Source organism: Tupaia chinensis, unplaced genomic scaffold (assembly GCF_000334495.1).
Source record: "Tupaia chinensis unplaced genomic scaffold, TupChi_1.0 Scaffold000052_1, whole genome shotgun sequence".
Classification (NCBI taxonomy): domain Eukaryota; kingdom Metazoa; phylum Chordata; class Mammalia; order Scandentia; family Tupaiidae; genus Tupaia; species Tupaia belangeri.
In genome coordinates this window covers 1,306,233-1,311,222 of record NW_006159510.1, presented here as the reverse complement: position 1 = coordinate 1,311,222, position 4,990 = coordinate 1,306,233, and the positions used below count along the sequence as shown (strand labels likewise).

The window sequence follows — 4,990 nt, the reverse complement described above, 5'->3', positions numbered from 1 at the left end:
TATATATGAATGTATAGTAGAAAATTCTAAAGATAAAAATAATTGAATTAGTCTAAATGAGTAATCTTCTGTAACTGATGAACTCCATAACAAGAATACATAGTAAGAAACATGTTCCCATCATCTGCTTCTAAGCTTTTATGGATGTAAGCTTTTAAATAATATATTGGTTCATTTATTCTACATACTGGTTCATAATAAGTTTGGCTGTAGGTAAAAAAAAAAAAAATCAAAGAAAGACCTTCCTTTCTCTCTCAATGACATTCTTTTTTCTGTTTTTATGATGGCATCTTCTTGTAAAGAGCTGTGAAGAATCTGAGGTTTTACCCTACTTAAAAGATAACATGCTTGCCTGACACGGTTTTGTGGTTGCTTGCAGAGGACGTAAGTTTCTTGGGTCAGAGTTAAAGCATAATTTATTACTCACATTAATTGAAGTTGCCTAAATAGCATTATTGATCTTGTGCTGTTTCCCCAAATCCAGTTTCCTTGAGGCAACACAAAGTGGAACAACGGATCTGCACAGGCACTGGATTGTATTACAAGAGTGAAACCTGAAGATTAGTGATACCGGATTTTCCATAATGGGCCATAATCATGGCCACCCTTTTCTCCAGAGGGAGATAGTACTGTCTTCCAAGGCTATAAACAGACTTGCCATTTCCCCTGAGTAAGATACTATGACTGTCTTCTAAGGCTATTTACTCTACAAGCTTTTATGAAAAGATTGTCCAAAAAAAAAAAAAATCAAAGGCAACCTGGCCCTCTGACCACTGGACATGCAGAAACCCAAGAGGTCCATGGATAATTATCTACCAGGGATCTACCAAGGTTTCTTTCTTCCCCATTACATCTACAGTACCAAACCAAAACTCATAGCCTAAAATGTTATTTGTACCATCATAACAATGATTTTCCTGTCATGATCTTTCCACTCCAGTCTTTTTTTTTTTTTTACAACATCAGCATTGCTACTTGTTTAATGAGAGAAATTATGTTGCTGTTATAGAAATCTCAAGCTTTATTGGGTAAGTTAAAAATTCATCTATGACTTAGGAGACCTCCTTGTGTCCCCATCACATACTAGAAGATTTGAGTATAGAAACCACATTTTTGGGCTCATCTTACAGTTAGAAACATCCACATTATTGAGTTGTGGGTAATGACTGAGCAGAAGTGAGCTTCTTCCAAACTAGCTCCATCAAAGCTTTCTATGAGTCACTATTCCATAACCTTTTTGCATAATCATAGGGTGAACTTGGAAGCTAAATGAGGCAAATGGCAGGGACTTTGAGTAGGTGTTGACCATCTGCTAACTCACTCATTTATGCTATGGTTTGAATGCATCTTCAAGAAATTAATACACTGAAATTTAGTGAGCCAAGGAAAGGCTGTTGAAGGGGTAAAACTTAGTTCACTTACGGTATTAAGAGGTGAGGTCTTTGGAAGATGATTAGGAATAAAGTCATCAGTGTGGGGCCCCATAATTGAGTCCTGGTAGCTTTATAAAAAGAGCAAAGACACTGACACATGGTCTGCTCCGTCTCTCACTGTGTAATGCCTGTAGTAGAACTATGCAGAGTTACCAGGACAAAAAGAACCTCGCCAGTTGTGCCCCCTTGGTCTTGAGCTTCCAAAACCATGAGCTAGGGGGTCAGTAGTGATTGGGGTGTTGGACTCTCATGTGACTGACTGTGGTTTGAGTCCCGAACCCAGCAGCCTGAAACTCATGCTGGGCGTGTGTGCATGCCCTAAATCCTGGGAACAGAATGGAAGAGAAGGGATTGCTGTGTGGCCATCTCCCCTGGGGGGTAACTTCTTACTTTCTGTCTCTCTGTCTCTCCCACAAGCACACATGGCCAACAACAAAAACATCTCAGAAAACAAACAAACAAAAAGCCACCCGGGAGCTAAGTAAATCTCTATTCTTTAAAATTGTTAGTAGTCAGCTATTAAACAACAGAGAACAAATTAAAATACTTTATTCTGCACATGTATTTACAGCAACTAGCCTACTCTAAATTATACAAGTAAATTGTGTTGGTTAGGAGTAATTGGAGGAATGTGGAACAGTTTTTCAGCTGCCTCAAAGAGTCTTCATTCTAAATTCAAAACCTATGTGACATCTTTGGTAGCAATTTTAGAACTCTCTTTTCTCTCCTGAAGTAAAATGAAATTGATTTAAATGGAAAACCCAGGGAGGTAACAATAACAGAAATGTTCAAATACCTTCCGTACACGTGAAGATATACAATTCATGCCATCATATGATTGATGAGTTACCTAAATATGCCTATTCTTAAGGAAAAAACTTCTTCTGACACTTAATAAAGATGGTAAGGAAGAATTTATTCAAAAAGAGATGATTACTATAATGAAGTTTTGTAGTAAGCTAGAGAGATTGGGCTCAATTTCAAAAACAAGGAAAAGCAGACATTTTGAGCTAAGGAACAGGTGGGTGTTAATGAATGGAAAATTTCTTTCTTTTTTTGTGGAATGGTTGGAAAATTTCTAAGAGAAAACTTCAGGGTAAGGGAATTCTAGATAACAAATTTGACAGAAATCTTGCTGAAGGCAGGTCAGGGTGATTGGATAATGCCTGGGAAGTGGTGGAAGATGAGGGATTTGATCAACTAGGAAGGGTGATCAGATATGAAGAGTGAGGGACTCTCATTAAACCAGTTTAGCAGGATTCTTGCTCTTGAAAAGAAGGTCTATGAGTAGGGCCTCACTGAAAGGGGTTTGGAGGAGGCCGAGTAGGGAGGGTTAGGTTAAGGACACAACCTTTTCAGTATTTGCAGTAGAGCTTCCACAGTTGGATGAACACATTAATAAATTTCAGACAACAATATCTTTGTTTGTTAACTTGTTAAAAATAAAACATTTAACAGGACTCAAAATAATTAAAAGGGTTGATAGCAGCTGGGTTTGTGTGGCATGTTACATTCAATGATAATAATAGTTTTGGCTTACTAGAGACAAATATCTGTGGCTAGGAAAAATCCCATTGATGTTGGAATGCCAGTCTAACTGTATGTTCACTAGTGATGTAAATGCAGTTAACCAAATATGACTTACAATTCTATGTATTCATTCAAAGCAGGGGTTAACAAACGTATTCTGTAAGGACCACATAGTAAATATATCAGATTTTGTAAATATATACAAACCAGGTGGTTTCTGTAGCAACCACTAAACAGTGCTGCGTAGCACCAGGATAGCCCCCAAGAAATGGAACGAACTCAAATGTACACGAACAGATGAATGGATTGAAAAAGTGTGGAACATATACACTACAGAACACTACTCAGCCACAGAAAACAATGAGACCCCGGTAGTTGATAGAAAGTGGATGAATACAGAAGACTTACTGCTAAGCAAAGGGAGCCAAACTATGAAAAAGAGGCATTGTATGTTCACACTTAATATACGCTAAATGTTTGCACTCTATGGCAGAAACTGAAATATTGAACAATATAAAAGCATGCAGAGCAACTGTGGACAACAGAGACAGTGTGGGAAGAGGGTGGAGAATGGCAGAGATTGAGAGGGAGGGATCAAAGGGGGGAAGTAAAATATATAAGAAACACAAAAATAAATTAATTAGTTAATTGATTTGAGAAAAAAGGAACACATGGCTGTCTTCAAACAAAAAATATGAAAAGTCTGAATTTCCTGAGTATGTACTAAAATGTCTGAGTTGCAAAGTAAAACAATGCATGTTCTAAAGCATACCCTGTAGGTTCATCACATTCTAACTTTAGACATTATATTTGAGTGTTTTTGCAACCTTTTGTTTGTTGTAGGTAACTGGCAGATACACAGATTCTGTCCTGTCTGGTAGTGGTTTATGGACTTCCCTCCACCCCCTACTATTCCATCCACTTCCTTCCAGTTTTGTCCCCATTTACAACTGATCTCGGAGTTCCATTAGTAATGAGGAGTTGTCAACAAGTTCATCAAAATGTGTATTATAAAAATAAAAAAATTCATGGACTTCAAAATGTTATGCACCAAAATTAATTTGTATTTTAATTCTTTTTTCTCACAAGCTTTTTGAAATCCCCTTGAGTATACATTATGTGCCATTTTCACCTTTTCTTTGAATGAGTTGTAACATCTGCTTGGTTTCCTCACATCATACAAGTTAAATAAATTCTTATACACGTATTTATTTCATATCTGTATGAGAGTGATAATTTGACCTTTCTCGGAAACCTATTTTTTGTTCGTGTATGTGTATCTGTTTAATGTTGAAATTTATCAGTGCTTGACATGAAGCCCCCATTTAGGGTTAAATTGGTCAGGGATTTCACATGTAGGTATACCGAGTTGTTTCTGTCCACAACTTCACAAATAGATGGTGCCAGCATCGTATGTATATAGAATTTTAAAAAGTGCTTTCCTAACCATTATTTCATTGTTTTTTTTCAAAATGTCTCTAAAATTTGTTAAGGCAAATGATCATCAAATTTCCATCAGGAAGGAAAGTGTGAGAGATAGACACTCAACTGCTTGGAGGAAAAAAGTCACCGAGGCGTTTTATTGGAGAGAAAATGCAATTGAAGATCACCTTGTATCCACTCACTCACCTTACAGTCATCTGTTTTCTGACTCAGCTAGGTGATTATTCTTCCCACTATTTTCAAGCTGGCCTTGCTATTAGTTTAACTGCATCTTTTTTTCTAAGCAGCATGAGGAATATGTAACAGGGGAACTCACATTTACTTGGATTTGTACATGGCACAGGTTCAAAAGATTCTGTCTCTATGTCTCGCTCTGTCTGGTGAGCGCACACACCGTGTAGCGAAAACGTCTCCAAAAAAAAAAAAAAAGTTAACAAAGATTTGCTTTTCAAGTTCTAAGTTTCTGTCATTGGCAAGGTGAAGTTACTACTAATATGATAGCCTGATAACAATCAAACTGATATGCAGTTTTTTTTTTTTTTTTTTTTTTTTTTTGTGTGGGTCACAATTAGGGGCCCAAACGG

The 4,990-nt window shown here is 37.0% G+C and overlaps 3 long non-coding RNA genes across 3 annotated transcripts in view; all 3 read left to right on the top strand.

Annotated features, from left to right (window-relative positions):
• The window catches only part of LOC102485081 (uncharacterized), a 4,229-nt gene extending 3,482 nt beyond the window's left edge, over positions 1-747 (top strand). Inside the window, exons 2-3 of the long non-coding RNA XR_333448.1 lie at positions 303-384; positions 485-747. This is a non-coding gene — a long non-coding RNA (uncharacterized LOC102485081). The remainder of the gene's footprint in view (positions 1-302; positions 385-484) is intronic.
• LOC102484807 (uncharacterized) overlaps positions 1-4,990 on the top strand; it is a 272,769-nt gene that overhangs the window by 246,425 nt on the left and 21,354 nt on the right. The window lies entirely within an intron of this gene.
• Positions 4,485-4,990, top strand: part of LOC102485374 (uncharacterized) — a 21,120-nt gene continuing 20,614 nt past the window's right edge. The window contains exon 1 of the long non-coding RNA XR_333449.1: positions 4,485-4,623. This is a non-coding gene — a long non-coding RNA (uncharacterized LOC102485374). The remainder of the gene's footprint in view (positions 4,624-4,990) is intronic.